We start from the raw sequence: 17,555 nt of genomic DNA on the forward strand, positions 1-17,555 counted from the left end.
AGACATTGGATTCTTATCTCATTATACATGACAAAGCCATTTTTCACCTTCTCACCCCTTGCTTTTCCCTGTAAGACCTATTGCAGTCGTTAAGAGTCGTCAACAGGCTCATCACAGCTATCTGCCAATCACCCATTCCCACCACCCTTCTGAGTAATACCCCTCCCCACCTTCTCACTATATAGAAGGATCTGGCAACTTCTGTTTCAGAAAATTTATTATAATTCATAAGCTGTATACTTTCTCTCTGTGCCTCATTGGCACACAACACTCCCCCCTCAAGTGCTGAGTGATACAGCCATTGTTCACCATGGGGTACACAATTAATATTCTTCCTGTTTCTGGCCAAAGAACCATTTTCAATGTTCATACTGTTCCAAGAGGAGGGGAAAATCTGTATCACTAGAGATGTTAATGGGGCAAAAGAAATGTAGCGTATGCAATGGAAAACAAAAACAGCTCTTTCATACATCTTGCTTCAGTCATCAGTACTGGAGATGTTTGTTTCATGGTGCTCACAGAGTCCTCCCTGTTCTACAGACCTACTTTAATACTTAAGCTACAGGTGAAGCCTGCAAGGTTTCAGCATTATAGCATTCTCAGCATTTGCACCTGCGTAGCATGCTGGATAGATGTTCTGTCGGTGATAAAGAGCCATGTGGGAGAAAGAAAGGAGCAAACAGGGCAAAAAGAGTATAGCAGTTGGGGATAGGGGGCACACAAAGTGTGTTTCTACACCCTCCTTGAGTGATTTTGCTTGACTGGAATTGTGTCCCTGAACTGCAGTAGCGTTTCCTACTTTCATTGATGAAGAAAGGTGTGTATAGAAACCTCTGAATTGTGCATGGCTTGAATGCAGCCTATTACATAAAGGTAATAGTTGCATTTGTTTCTCCCCCCAATTTTTACATTTGGCCACGCCCATCACTGGTAGGCGGCACAGGAACCTTTTCCATGAGAGAATATTGGCCCCTTCAGCTGCAAAGGTTCCCCATCCTGGACTCTATCATCAGTGATGCTAACATAAATTCTCAGTTTTGATAACTGACATGTGTATGGACTGCTACTGCCTTCCAGTGGATTCTTATATTTATAATCTAGCGGTTGTATTGAACATTGCAGCTCTGCTGGTACAACAGACTTCCATGCATGCAATGGACCTCCCTTGTCCCTTTCAGCCTCCAAAGGAGGTTTTTTTTAAATTCAAAGTTTTTGATATTTCTACTATAAAATAATTCCTCTCCCCATTTCCCAGTTACAGAGTTACAGAAGGAAGGGGGGAAGGGGATTTTTAAAATAATTTAAAAAACAAAGAAACACAGTGCTTTCTGCACAAAGTTCTAAGAAATTCTGCCAGATGTTCTGAAATGCACCATCCTTTCCTCTTTTTATGTAAAGCATTTGTCATGAGCTAGGCTTGCCATACGTCAGGAAAATTCCTGAAACATCCTGGTTTTGGGGTGTAAAAATGGCATCAGGGGGATTTTTGCCAAAGGTGGCTAACATAATATTTAAATAATAAAAATTAATAATCTACCATGAATTTGGCTCAGCTTTCCTTTACCCACCTCGTTTTCTACAGCAACACATACCAGCCTTTATATACTTGGTGGCAAAGCAAAGGCAGGCCTCATCTCAATCACCCTCTTGGAAATGGCACCCAATAAATGTCCTGTATTTGCAGAACCCAATCGGTTCTGCAAATCCCGCTTCTCAGCTTGCAGCCATTTTGAAATAAGGACCTACATTTTGCCTTCCTTCTCTTGCCTGGGGTAGATAAGGAAGTTTATTGCCACTGTTGCCTTAATTGTGAGATACCACTATCTCAACTCACTGGTTTTCCTGCACTGTTTAGTGTCATTCTACTGAGAGTTACATTCACAAGACAAGGCTCAGGCACCACTTCAATCCCACTTAAGCCCTTTTACTACCACTAAAGTGATGGCACTGGGATGAAAAACAACTCTTCTAATGTGGAAGGAAGATGCTTCAAAAAGCCTGTCACTTCAGTCTGTCTTCTTAACTCTCTTTAAACACGTTGGACAACGTTTTTAAGACAAAGCTGGAGAAATGACTTGCAGCTGCCAAATAAGTTTCATGCCTCAGATACTGCTGGCTACTTGTTCTACAAAGCATGTTCATACACTCCAGTAATAAAATTCTTCTGTTTCTCTGTGAGGAAAAGTGGATTCTATCTGATCTGCTTCCCTTTTCTCCTGCTCTTTTGATGTGCTGAGCTTGGCTACTGCCCTTCCCTTCCCTGTTTCTTTATTTTTGTGCCTGTTGCTTTTCCTTACAAGGGAGTATTATAATCCTTTAGCAACGAGATATGTTAAAGGTGATAGTCAGTTTGTTGCTTTTCTACACATTACCAAGAATGAGGTGGTAGAGTGACATGGCAGAATGATGGACGGTACCACTTCAGACTGCAGGTAAAACACTTTTTTAAAAAATATGTGCTTAAACAAACACTTGCCTCTAGTAAAAAAATAAAAAATAAAATTAACCTACCCAGCTCCCTGCTGTACTGATCTGATAGCTCTTTTTCTTTCCTTTTACATGGGGGAACATTCAAAAATATGACTCTCCCACTTGCAGTCCGAAGTGGCACAGCTCCAAATTCTGTTGCTCCACTTTGCTACCTCAAACTACTCCTGGATCTGGCAATGTCCAATTGCCTTTTATATTTAGTTTTGCAATTTATGTAATAGGTTGCTATGCAAAATCAATAAACAAAATTAAGCAAACATTCCTTAGCCTGAGGTATTTGGCCCTGTATGCCTACACTGCTTCCATAGGCAAATAACTGTCATTCCCTCCTTCCCTGGCATTTTTCTCAAATCAGCAACTTCTTCCTGTGGACAAAGTATGCATTCCTAACACCAGAAACCCTTTTTATTACATACATACTTTACATCCGTTAGGTTATGTACAAATAGTGGAGCATCGTCAAAGGTAATTCAGCAAGCAATTGAGACAGTTGCTTGCTGCCTCCTTACAGGTAAAGTAAGGATAGTCAGCCTCCTTACAGGTAAAGAGGTGCAGCCGACAACCCCAGTTCAAATCTAGCCTGGGACAGTTGTGTGAAATGAAATGCAGGTGGAATGAGGTGGACGGAGTTGCTGCTTTCTTCCCAAGGGAGTGACGCATCCTTCGGGCATGGGTTACATTTATTGTTTCTTCCCCTGTCAAATGGATGGTGCATAATGAAGTCTGATGCTATTGTGTGCTTCCCACACTCCTCTGTAGACCCTCGACTCAGTAACCTAGCAGGTTGCCTGCCACTTAAAACCTAAATATCCCCTGAGCACTTCAGCATTGAAAATGAATTGGGGGATATGATCACTTCTCATCTGAACAAGTGGGTGTGATGTCAAGGATTAAACTGTGGTCAATTACATTACCACACTTTAAGGAAATAAGATGACCAGGCTGCTGATCTCAAAGGTCTCCAATAAATTCCCAAAAACTCCCACTACAGCTTCACTGCATGTCCCTTTACCACATGCCCAGAGGCCCTATGTGACCCATCAGGTCTTCCTAACTGGTCCTTCTTCAAGCTGGTCCTGCTCCATGCCCTCCTTGGGTGCTTTTGCCTGGCTGGAATGTGCCCTTGCGCTCTGATAACGCTGCTTGCTTTCCTCAGCAGAGGTAGGGGTGTGTGTGTGGCTTTGGCATGGCTGGAATATAACCTACTGTATAAAGGTAAGAATCCATCTCTTCTTTACAAGTGCCTTTGGCCTCTAGCCTGCAGCCCCTGCCCCCTAAGACAGGGGTCAGCAAGGTTTACCTCACTTGGGCTGGTTCATTCCAGTGGAGATCCCTCCGTGGGCCGGATCGTGCCTGCGTGCCCGCGATTTCCAGTGTCCACACAGACACGATTTCCAGCGCCACAGAAACGAATCCCCATGCCACGCTGTGCCAGTTTAGCACAGCACGCAGGGACTCGCCAGATGGGCAGCTCAGTTTGGGGTTGGCTCGTGGGCTGGTTAAATGACCCCCATGGGCCGCTTGTGGCCCATGTACCTTAGGTTGCCAATCCCTGCCCTAAAGGCTATCCATCACAGAATCTGGCCAATGGGCTGGAAAAGGTTCCCCAACCTTTCTTTACGTTGTAGACACTCCTCAACTGAAAATAGCTACTACTCCAAATGCAGCTTCACACTACAGAATCTGTAGTTGTTGAGCTTTTTTCAGGGGGAGGACCTTCTCTTCTACGCCCACTTACCCCACTGCTGCAAGGAAATATCAGCTGCCGCCTTACGCAACCAACCTCCGCCCAATTGCCAGGCCACCCACCGCCTCTGTCATGCAGCCCCAAGCAGCATGCTAGGGAATGGCACCACAACACTAAAAAGGTGCCAGAACACACCAAAGAGGTGCTGGAACTCAGTTCCGGTGAGTTCTGACTGAAGAAAGCCCTACCACACTCCCACAAAACTGTTGGAAATAAATGTGTGTGAGGTGGGTGGGTGTATTTTCCCTTCCTGGAAATGAACCAGTGGCTCCATTTGTGTGTCATGGTAAACAACAGCTAATGGTTTACCATAAAAACACCGTTTGGCTTTCACTTTGCTCCTTCCTTAGTGCAAGCAGGAACAACACACAATCCCTAGCTTTGTGCTACATCTAAACCAGGGATCTGAAGCCAAGGTTTCTTCTTTGCCTCCCAACTGTGATTTCTTTGGAGTGAAACAAAGCACGTCCCTCAGTCTTGACATAACACTAAGCCAATGTTGTGACTTGTTGCTCCCATTCACGCTAGGGGAGGAGTGAAACAGGTACAATCTCCACGTTCACAGTATTCAAACTATGGTTTACCATGACATATAAACAGACAAATTCTTGCTTGTGCATGTCATCCGATGCTGCACAAATCAAGTTACTTAAAACTAGTATAAAGGATGAGCATGGCGGTAAGACTTTAGCTTTGTTCACAGGCAACGGATAGAGTTGCAGGAATTGCAAAATCTCATGGGAATTGGGGTGCCTTAATTTAATGAACATCCATTAGTTTCTATGGATATGTTACATGTGGAAATAACTGACATCCATTGTTCCCTATGAGGTGGGGTGCCCTAGAATAGCATTACAAAAAAATATATAAAAAAATAGGGGCAAAGTATTTTTACTCCCAAAGCAGTAGACTTTGGTGGACATGAGTTAGTATTGGGTTATTTATAAGCCATTTATAAGAGGAGGAACCTGGTCCTGGGCTAGGAGACCGCTAAACTTTATGGAGCTATTTATTAATAGTTTAAAAAGTATATCTACATATTACAACACACATACACACCCACACGTGGTCTAGCTCATCTTGGAATTTTCAGCAGGACTATAGTGGCCACACCATGGAGTATGCACTACATAAACAAGGGAGCACTTAAGGCTGTCGACAGAGCTTTCATCTGCTGCAAAAAGCTGCTCCACTTCATCCCACTAGCAGCAAGTCATTTTTCAGAAGAAATTAGACCAAGGTGCTGTTGTTATAGCAACAGTCAGAGCCACTTACACAGCTCCCTCCCCACCCCCCCACCCCCGATCTCATTCTGACTTCAGTGGGCAGCTATTTCAATTATGTATAGGGAGTGACCAGGGCTGCTGCTGTTTAGCGCTTTTATTGCTCCTTCAAAACAAGCTCAGAGGCTGAATTCTCTTTCGGCTTCACATCTGACCATAAAAGTCAAACAGACTTCATAGCATTTTGTGCCATTTCCGCCCACTCTAAGCTCAGTGGTCAGCAAGACCATAGACAGGGAGGCTCCAATTGTTATCACAGAGACTTTAATCTACTGGGCATATAATGGGCATGCTTCCACCAACTTTGCTGTCTTTAAACCACTTCAGGTTCTTCCAGCTGAAAAAAAATCGCAAACAAGTGCTGACAGGGGACCAATAACACAACAGAACATCCATTACTTCACAGTACCAAGGAGCCCATGAATCTGCAGAACTGGAGCTCCCAGGAATCTTCTATAATGGGATTTTTGGTTTGACAACCTGGACAAGGACAGAAATAATCGAGTGCACCGAGATTATGGCATTGTATGTGGTGGTGTTAAAAGGTGCATAGGATTGATCACCGGTGTGCCTGTATCTTATACGTGAATAAATAAACACATCCATAAATGCTTCCACTAAGACACAGGTTTGAAGAAAGAACAAAGGGTGCTACATTCTTCATCATCCCTTGATTCAAATCTCTATTAAAATTGATGTTTCTTATTCTCTGTGTCATTTCAGTTGAGCTACGCTGTCATTTGTGCTCAAATGAACTTACATTCCTGCAGCGATGATTGAGTATTAGGATCACAGAATTGTGAGTCTGGAATGTGTATTGAGGTCAAATACTTCAACCTCTTCACAGGGGAAATATCCTCCATCTAACACACTCCAAAGAGATTAGCAGGCAGCGTCCAGATTATATTGCTCCACAATCAGAAATAAGGAGCAAGGAAGGTGTATGGACTTTGGGTTGTCTTAACTAACTCCACATTTCACGTAGTCAATGAAACGCGATTTGTCCTTAACAAAGGATGAGAAATGCACTGCCGAATGTCAGATTACTGGGCCAGCTTTTGACTTTTCTCAGTCATAATCACATGAATGTGTGATAAAGGGGAAGGGGATGAACTACCCAATTCATATGCTAAACATTTCTTATGTCATATTTTAAAAATGCTTCAGCAAAGCAGAAATTGGCTGCATAAACCTACCTCTAAAATAACCACAATGTTCCTTAGACTCCATGCCTACAATTGGAAGCAAAAAGCAAGTGACCACAAGGGTAGTAAATTATTTCAGATATTCATGTGCCACCTTTTAGGACAAAGCCCTCTCTAGAGTTTACCAAAATAAGATTTACAACCACAATAAGTCACAATGAGCAAAGTGTGACAAACACATCAATGAAATCCCTTTAAACTCAGAAAAAATCATTCAGAAATGGCTTCACAAAGTCTTCAAGGTTTGCATGAAGATTTCCCAAGAGGGAGACTGGTAGAGTTTTCACAAAAGAGGGTTCCAAAGATATGGGGTCACCCGTAAAAAGTCCTTCTCCATGGTATCTGCCCATCTTATTTCTGCTTGTAGTGGGCCAGAGAGTAATCCCCCTTAAGTCAATAGCAGGTCTTGGGTGGGTTCATTTTGGTGAACACAGTCCTTCAAATAATTTGGTCCCAGAACATTTAGGGTTTTTTAAGTAAACACCAGCACTTTGAACTGAGCCTGGAAATGAACTGATAACCAAAGAAGCTGATAAAATTTGTGCTATATTTGCTGACCCTCTGGCCCTATTAGTAGATGCATTTTTACCAGCTGTAGCTTTCAAAGGATCTTTAAAATGTAGCCCCATGTATATTGTAGCATAAAGTCAAAAGTACCAAACATACTTAGCATTACATTAGCATCCATACAAGTGGGAGCTCCACATAATGTTGCACCATGGATGCTCCCTGCCCTCTTCCAGAATGCTCCATTTTACCTCTCCATTTTACCCCTCTGTTCCTCAAGGGCTTTTGTATGGCTGGAACTTCCTTGAACTGCAATAATGCCTCTTGCTTGCCTGGATGAAGGCATGTAGTGCTTGGGGTGCAGAAAGCTATCACTTTTGCATGGTTGAAATGTTGCAGCTGAGACTTATTATGATATGGGTGTGAATTCTGTGGACAATATTTGACTATATATGCATCAGCATCCCATAACAGTCCTGGTGTTTTCCATCAGTATTAAAGGGTAGTATTTTCATTTCTTCATTTTTGGTCTACTTAACATGCGGGAAAGCAGCAAACATTAATATAAACACACAAAATAATAGGTTCTGAAGCAGAGACCAAGAATACAGAGTCCCTTGGGAATGTTTGCAGCAATTACAGGCACAGGTCTAATTAATTTTTTCAATACTAAATTATCTGCAAACTCAACTGGACCCCAGTGTAATGATTATGTCAGGGAAGAAATTTTGTCATTGGTCTCAGAGAGCTCTGCCCACTTCCTGTCTTTGACTTCAGACTGAAATGCTGCCTTGCTCTTTATTTACACTCAGTTTCCATAGTCACATCACTTAAAGAAGCAATTTCCCTGCTCATCCTATTAAAATATACTTCTGTTCATAGAGGTGTCTTTATTATGGATGCCCAAAGTTTATATCTAGAATATTTAGATAGTGATTATTTCACAAAAATAGATGGGGACTTGGCAGTTTATGATCCTCTCTACAATTCCTTGGCAGTAAATTCCATTTACAATAACAATACTTAACTTTTAACTAAATGGGTTTCAAGATTACAAGGTAAACTTTGCATACGTTGAACAGCTGCTGGATTTATATATATGCTGCATAATTAAGTGGCTCTTTATTTATGTGAGAGCTCAAGCTGTACATGGACTTCACTTTACCCTGTGTGAAGACTTGCCCCTGTACTTCATATGAATGTATGGGACTCCCAAGATACCCCAAGAAGCAGGGGTATAGAGTCTCCTATCACTGCCCAGGGCAGCCCACCTATGCTATGCCATTGCCTAGAAGATATTTAGGGGTTGCAGGGGAAGGTTAAGTGGAGAACATTGCATTGTGCAGGCAAAAATCCTTGCGCTGACAAAACGTTCACATAACGCTACATTGGATTCAACCTGGTATCTCCCCGAGTATCATATTTTTCACACTTAAAAAATGTTACGCAGCAACCTTGAGGGAACACATGCAGATCATACACCAAAAAGCAGCAAAAAGGGGCAGGAAGGTCTGCTTATTGACTGGGGAATTGACCATAGAGGCCCTTAGAAAGAGGCTAACAGCTAACATGCTGGCCACTGTGGAAGTGAACAGCAGCAGTTGGTAGGGTGAGGTCAGTGTGGTGCATAACACAGGCAGTGCCAATCCAGTGCTCTTGCTGGTGCAATTGCACCATGCAGACCTTACTACCTCCTCACTGCTCCCCCTCTCCATCCTGGCTTGCAGGAGTGACACAAGTGACCAGAGGTCAGGTGAATGCCACTGCCTACCTGACCACCTGCTACAGGAAGGGAAATAATTTCTAATTCTTTTGAACAATAAAAAAGAACCAGTGTTAACAAAAGAAAATCTGAATCAACAGCAATGGAAATTGTATTGTTGTTTAAACAACCCCCCAAAACTGGATTGGTTGAAGGGAACCTAAAACCCTTCATGTTGTTGGATTACAGCTACCATCAACTCTGAATGTTGGCCATACTTTTTGGAGCTGATGGGACCTGGAATCCAACAACACCTGAAGATTAACCACTGCTGCCCTGAACTTCAAGGTATCTCCTTGTAATTAATGAATCTAAGAATATCCCTGCTTTCCTACAGCATGCATGTCTCCAAATTATACCAGTGACTAATACACATCTGGCTTGTCTGCACTTCATATAAAAACTACTGCATCTGATATTTACTTTGAGAAGAAAGTATTTTAAAACTGAAGCAAATGGATAAAAACGGACATAAAAGAGCCTTTAGGTTTATTACTAGTTGCTATCATAAATGACACCCTCTTTTTATTTCTTTTATTGATTTAAAATATTGGTTACAGGTGATCCTAGTGCAGGGTGCAAAATTGAAAGCAAAACAATTGAATAAAGCACAGTTAAGAATACACATCAACCCACTGAACCACCTGAAGAATTTGCACAATAATATCCCTAATTTATAGAAGCTAGTTCTATATCCAGTACTCTGTATATATTCAAGAGGCTAATGAAGTTTTACATCCCATCCCATAACAGCCTTGTGCTTTTTGACAATCTTAAGAGTGTTTTCTATTTTTTTGTTTTTATTTTGCTTAAAAAGAGCAAAACAATAACAACCCCACAATGGTGTTTTCTATAGCTAGATCTTCACTGGGTAAACAAGATCCAAGGCAATGTCACTGTGAGAGTGTAGCAGCTTACCACTAAAAGCTCCTAAAAGTACCGAGCTTTGTATGTTGTTTTCAGGTGTGTTGCGGAAATGTACCACAGCACATCCACAAAGTGGGCTCCTGTTAATCCTTACTCTCATTAATGGACTTTCATTTGTATCTTTTCATCCTGTTGTGGTAAAAAAAATATACATGCTGCTCGGAATAGGTTTTGTCTGTCCAGAGACAAAAGATTTTAGGATTATATTTATGTTGGCAATTAGGTCTTTTTCACTCAAAAACTCTTGCCCTTGCTGCATGCAGCAGCCACGTTACTCCCCTCTCCCACATCACATCTCGACCACTATCTTAAATTAGCTTCTTCAGGGGTTTGGAAGCACCTCAAAACACCTGTGTAAACTGAAAATCTACCTACAGAAGTACACCCGACATTCCCAAGGTAGAAGCCCTGCATTAGCTTTCCGTATTCTCTCATGTCATAAAGGAGAGCAGCGGTGAGTCTCAGCCCTTTCCCAGGTCACAGTCCCCATTGCCCATCATGATTTGGAGCACAAATTGTAGTCCAACTGGAAGGTGCCAAGTTGGTGATGGCTGCTGTAACTCATGGAGGGCAATGGGGACTGCAACACAGAGGCAGAGCTGGTATGTTCTTCATCACCATGTGAGGCCTTTGGAATGCCTGAAGCAGGCATAGGCAAACTCCGTCCCTCCAGATGTTTGGGACTACAATTCCCATCATCCCTAGCTAACAGGACCAGTGGTCAGGGATGATGGGAATTGTAGTCCCAAACATCTGAAGGGCCAGAGTTTGCCTATGCCTGGCCTAATCAGAACTAGAGCCAGAGCTAGAGTTCTATACAACTGCCACAAGCACCTATTGGCTAGGACCTGTAACATCACTTCTTTGGCCCAAGCACATACTGCTTTGGAAAAGCTTTGAAATCAATTTTTGAAGATATGTACTTTAGTATGTTTGGTACACAAAAGTACAATGCTTGTTGGCAAGTTAGTTTCTCTCTTTCCTCTTTACCTTTGACAGAGGGAAACACACTTTGTCATGGCAAACCAGAGTTATCTTTGTCTACTGCTATAAGGGACAGTGATTAACAGAAAATCAGTCTGTTCACAGTAGCAAAGACATGTGCGCTTCTCAACAGCTTCCTTTCTTGCAGCTCTAGAGATGGCCAGTCATATGGAGACAAACACTACAATTCCCTGTGCACAGGTTGCAATTCCATGCATTTAAGAGCCCCCTTCCATGAGTGGTCTTCAGATCATGGCTTGAGTAATGTTTTGATTGAATAACTGCAAAGGAGCTGCATCTCTGCAGAACTAAGTAATGCCTGAGCAGGGTTTAAGGCTGTAATTATGACCACAGCATCTGCCATTCCGGAAATCTTTCTTATTTTCTTTCAGGGCTAAAGAAGAAAAGAATGAATGGTGTAATACCCGAGCTTTGGTTGGTGGGTTTAGGGGCAAAGTAAGTTTTTATCACTGATTTTCCATTGCTATTGTGAACGCCTTCATGTTTCTGCCTTCTGTGCAGTGTGCAGCTTAGTTTACTTGCTTGAATAATCTGTAACAATTTGCTCTACAGAGAGGTCTTACCAGTGAGCACCTGCTCTCTGCTTCTGGAAACTCTCTATAGCATAAGTGGATCTGTGGATAATTCTGCCGGCGACTGAGGAATGGACTTGACGGTCTGCTAAGTTCATGTCTTCTATGCGAGGTGGGGAAAATACTTTGTCCTTAGATACATTTTTAAAACCGGTGGTTAGCTCCCCTCATGGAAAAGGCACTTTACATACACCCAAAAGAAGCTCTGCCATTAGTGCCAGATTTTGTTGGGAAAAAGGAAAAAAGATACCAATTCTAGTCTCTTTCATCCAAGACAGCCACAGGTGTCACTTGGTTGCCAAATGCCTGCCTGAGGCTCTTCTGACTTTTGCTTCGTTAAGACATGGGCAGCAGACTTCTTAGAGCTTTTGCAGCACATATATAGGTTTGGTTCCCTCCTCCTCAACTTCTTGTATTGTTTTTAAGTTTTAAGGTTATCATATCATTACTGAGGGCTCATCCACATTTACATTTCTCCCACTGCTTCCTCCAGGGGAAACCTGCTCCTTACCTTGAAATTGGAGGAAATGTCAATTGGGTTTTTCACAGATTGACATTCGTTCCAATACAGCTGTAAAGAGTGGATTTTCCTGAGGAAGTGAAACAGAAAACCACTCGAACCTGTTTCTAGAAAGCACAGGAGAAGTGGAAAACCAGTCGGATCCATGCTTTTTCTATGCACAAGACAAGTGAAGTGGGGACGAGCCTTGAATTTGCTGCTGTTGCTCTGAGGATGATTTCAATGTTTTGTAAATATGTTTTTTTAAAAATTATGTAAGCCACTTTGTGGAAAGTCTTACACCCTTGCACTTTACCAGAATCCAGAGACGGCTTTCAAAAATTCCACAGTATTTGATTTATGAGATTCCTCCAATGGAGGCCTGAAAACACTCCAAAGTGCTAATTTGTTTCAGCAGTAGCTAGCATTCATGGAAAGGGAATCAAGCCCATAAGACTACTACTGAAATTAGGACAAAGAGAGCAGCATCTGCAGTTGCTAACATCGAAACTATTGTGACTGTTGAATGCAAACAACTTATTTTGTGCTACAAAGGCCACTGGCTGCTTGGTCTTCCAAGTGCCGTTTTAGAGCAAGCCCCAGTGAAGCAAATAAGCTGACAAAGCATGTCGAGGATCACAGCCGACAGCCTTTGAAAGAGATGGGGATGCCAAGAGGAAGGGCTTATGTTTGACACTTTTTCCTGAGGGTATAACAGAAGCTGTGTGCTCCGAGGAGGATAGCTTCAAGAACATGGACCAGAAGGTCAAACTACACCACAGGAAAAAAAAGGCATAAACACAGGAGTGGAAGAGACAAGCATATGGAACATCTCATCTGGTATACTGCCACACCACATAACAATAGATCTGGGTCTAAGTATTCCATATGTACAAAAAAAAAAAAAAAACAACAACACACAACTGGAGGGAAGGACAGCATGACTGCACCATCATCAAATATATACCGTAATAGCTTAAATCTCAAGATCATAGAATCGGTTTCTTTAAGGTGGAAGGTTATGAGCCACAGTTCTAAATTTCTTACAGTGCCTCACTTTAGCCCTCATTTTATCATCACAACAACACTGTGAAGTTGGTTAGACTCAGAAATAACAAGTTGGCCAAGGTCGTAACTTTTTATTATGGGAGAGGTCTCCCTGCAACTCTGGAAAAGTGGCCTGTTTTGCCTTTAGAGCAGCAATTTTAAGGAGGAAAGTTTGTGGGGATGAGAAGTTACTGTTACGATATGGATGCAATGCAACCGCGAACAGCAGGTGGCTTGAAAGCAAAACATAATGGGAATGTTGGAACTGTTCCGTGGGAGCAAAATCTTATCTGACTGCCTGGTTTAAATAATTACTTTAACTGTGTAACATTTTATGCATTTTAGTTTGTTTTGTAACAGCTTTAGCTGCACAAATAAATAATATTTGTATTTGTGTGGCACAGCAGGTCACTGCTCAGGTCACTACTCCTCATTCTTTTCACACATGCATGCCTCTGTTCCCCCATGATTCACCCATGAAAACAGCAGGGCTGGTATACCACCCCCAAATTTCAGCATTTTATGCCCACAGTTAATGTTAAGGGGTCCGCAAAGGCATTTTTTTTCTGGAATCAAAAATCGCAGAAAGGAGCACTAAGCATGCATTATATTCCATCAGTTTTCTGAAGTGGCTTCTACATTGTATGGAAGCTCAAACATAATGTGGAAATTAACAGTTAGGGAAACATGTGAATGTAGCCCCAGATATACCTATAAACCACAGAACATTGCATTTACTGGTTTGCAGAAGGAGCGAAGCAGAATGCTGTCCCTTTCTTATTCAGTATAGTACAGGCTTTGCAGTATATTCAGAGAATCCAAATTATACAATTGATGTGGCACCACAAGTTGACAAACTTCTAACGCAGGAAACTGGAGCCCTGAATATGGAGCCAAGTTAGCATTGCTAATGTAAATTTTAATTTTTCTCATTCAAACATTTGACCTCTTTCCACTAGCATCAAGGATGCACACCTCTTATCAACTATTGCGAAGTCTAATATCCTTACTTTTCTTTAGAACAAAAGCTAAAAACACATTTTGCTGACAAAGGGAAATGCAAAAGAAATGTTAATAAAAACACTACCCTAGCAGAATTTCCATAACCTAGAAAAATGAGTTTGCCCACTGGAGGGCTCTAATATTGTTTCAACTACCATAGAAACACATCAAAACGTTGAAACGGAAATTATTTCAATGTATGGGAATAGAGCATTCAAATATGTACAATATACCAAACTCCATGGATATGCATACATTTTAATGGAGGTCAGAAGTAATCTGTGTTTTGCACTTCTAATACAATAGAATGGTTTCTCTCTTTCTTCCAGTTCTTATGAATAACTTAATTAAGCATCCACCTGTTAACTTTTCTTTTGCACATTATCATAGAATGTTCACACCAGTGTAACAGAAACTAAAATAAATTATTTGTAATATTTATGCAGCAGTACACAATTGTAACTTTGGGCTTAGGTCTGCTGTTTCATTTTTCAGAGGTGCCAGGTGTTCGTGAACCTGGTGGCCCATCTCGGTTTATATGGCTGACAGAGTTGCTCAAGACTGGCTTGTGAACCACATGGCTAGACTTCCCCTTGCAGTGAGCACATGAAGGAAAATATCTGCCTTTACCCATGACACTTTCCTAAACGCCTAAAGCACCCTTTCTCAACCTGTGGGTCCCCAGATGTTGTTGAACTACAACTCCCATCACCCCTAGCTAACAAGGGATGATGGGAGTTGTAGTCCAACAACATCTGGGGACCCACAGGTTGAGAACCACTGCAAGAATACAACACACAAATAAAACCAGCACTACCTTTAGATCACAAAATGGGCTCCTCAATCAAACTTGCATGTGAATAATCATAATCACAGCATTCCATTCCAGGCACATGAAACCAGTCGCAAGGCCTAAATTTAGGAATATAGGAAGCTGCCTTATACCAAGTGCGGTCCATTTATCCATTCAGCTCAATATTGTCTACATTAGTGTTTCCCAAACTTGGACTGCTTTTGGACTACAGTTCCCATCATCACTGACCACTGGTCTTGCTAGCTAGGGACGATAGGAGCTATAAACCAAAAACAGCTGGAGACCCAAGTTTGGGAAACACTGGTCTACACTGACTGGCCGTGGCTCTCCAGGGTTTCAGACAGGGATCTGTGTGGAGATACTGCCAGGGATCTTTCGCATGCAAAGCAAATGCCCAACCACAGAGCTAAGGCCCTTTCCCTGTTCATGCAACTTCTTCCTTAACAGCCACCTTGAGAAGGGAGGGTGGACTAAGCGAGTAAACACTTCAACCCTCACCCCTTGACATGGTCTGTCCACAAGTTTTGTTGTTGCTCCAGCATTTTCTGAGGGAGACAGAGGTACAGCTCCCAGAGGCTTTCAGGGTGGCCCCCGGCTTATTCCAAGCAGCACATAGCATCAGGATACAATTATTCAAATAATTCCTGTGCCTTAAGGCTTGACAGGAAACACTTTCCTCTCCCAGTACCATGCAATTGCTGTCCCCAAATCCTGCCACTGGTGCCTCAATAGCAGCATGAAATGTAACCTAGGGCAAAGTAACACCTTCTCTGGGAGAAAAGGCCTGTTTCATCCTCCATTTGCCAGGACAGGGAGTGGACTGGGCTGAAACGAGTGGGATACAAGTTCACAAATTTGTGAAAGAAGGATCTTAACATGTCAGGACTTTGCTGCAGGAAAGTGCCCTTGCCTGTTCGTTTTTCAGAGTGTCACATGAGCGTTCATGCAGTTCAGTGGATAAGTGTCGATTCCTTTACAATACAGAGTGTGCTGATTATTTTCAATAGAACCAAGTAAAAATATTTTAAACAGTTCCAGAAACTGCACCAGGCATGATGCAGCAGAGTGGAATTCACACTTCTCTGAACTTTGCAATACAGTTCCTCAGTGGATCCTGGAGGGTATTCTCCAGCTTCGGATGGTGCCTCCCATTGGCTCAACGGGCAGGGTCTAAACCAGGGGTCAGCAAACTTTTTCAGCAGGGGGCCGGTCCACTGTCCCTCAGACCTTGTGGGGGGGGCTATTTTTTTTGGGGGGGTGACCGAATTCCTATGCCCCACAAATAACCCAGAGACGCATTTTAAATAAAAGAACACACTCTACTCATGTAAAAACATGCTGATTCCTGGACCATCTGCGGGCCGGATTTAGAAGGCGACTGGGCCAGATCTGGCCCCCGGGCCTTAGTTTGCCTACCCCTGGTCTAAACCTTCTGACCACCTCCCCCAGGGCAAAGGGCCATCCTGTCTGCCCAGATCAACCTTGCCTCTTGTTACCTTTCAAGCCTCACCTTTCCTCACTTTTCTTCCAAAAGGCAGCCAAGGAGGGAGAATCTGGAAGGGACAAGATGGCTCTTGCTCCTGGGTGAGGTGGTCTTAATGTTTAGAACTTGCCTGTTGAGCAAGTGGGAGCTGCCATCCCCAGCTGGAATATGGCCTCCAGCAAGCGCTAAGAATAGGAATTCATGGTAAGTGTTTCCACTTGTTCTATAACCAAAAAATGCATATTTTAGTGAAAAAGGCATTCTATTAGGGAAAATTGCCTGCAAAAACATGAACATTAGTCAAAACTGCATACAAAAATAGAGAACTAAAACGCTAATGAATTTTCATGAGGATTTTAAAAAATAAGAATTTGCAAGTTGCTGCAGAAATCATAAAAGCATAGAATTGTAATTTGGATAAATAAGGAAGTGGGAGAACCATCCATAATTTCAACAGTTCTGAAATTATCATTGGCCATATATACCCTTTACTAAATGCAATGCAGCTTACTTTAAGAATATACAAAATGTGAAATCTTCCTTATGTTCGGTATCTGGCCTTCTCATACATTAAAATAAATTTCACTTGTGTATATGGCCTTAAACTGCCTTCCTGTTTTTTTCAGGACTGGGGGAAGGGGAGAGGAAGAGAAATCTTGGTATGAAATCATTTCACAACAAACCAAATTTTATAACCTTCCTGAAAGATTAAAGGAAATTTATTAGAAAGTTGGACGTGCTAGTTGGTGCTGCTTTGAGAAACCCAACATGACATTCTTCAGGGTTTTCCTTTTAATTTAAAGTACTATATCAGGCTGATATAGGAAACATTATGGCCTTTTGGCTTCTTGCCTGAGCAAATAATTATTTCTGCTGCTTAGGAAAAACACCTCCTCTCGCTCCACTTGGTAGCAAAGGGAGATATCAAGGATCTCACTTAAAAACATCCAGGCTGCTCTTTTGGAGCCCTTCATCCAGTACATGCTAACGCCGTTCTGCTGGGAGATTGCTATTCTAACATAATGAGATATTAATGAGCTTTGCACATGTTCCAACCCGCAACAGCCTCCCCCCCTCTTTCCCACAAAACTAGAGATTCTCGTCCTGTTTTTTTCTGACACTGCAGTTGTGCTTCTCTCCCCTTTCTCTCCCCATCCCCGTCCTCCGCCCTCCCTGCCTCCCAGCACTGCTGCACAGTTTGCCTTAAGCTGC

The 17,555-nt window shown here is 42.3% G+C and overlaps 1 protein-coding gene across 1 annotated transcript in view; it reads right to left on the minus strand.

Annotated features, from left to right (window-relative positions):
- MAML3 (mastermind like transcriptional coactivator 3) overlaps positions 1–17,555 on the minus strand; it is a 287,023-nt gene that overhangs the window by 133,958 nt on the left and 135,510 nt on the right. The gene's annotated exons all lie outside the window — the stretch shown is intronic.

The sequence above is a fragment of the Podarcis muralis genome, chromosome 9 (assembly GCF_964188315.1).
Source record: "Podarcis muralis chromosome 9, rPodMur119.hap1.1, whole genome shotgun sequence".
In the NCBI taxonomy this organism is placed as follows: Eukaryota; Metazoa; Chordata; class Lepidosauria; order Squamata; family Lacertidae; genus Podarcis; species Podarcis muralis.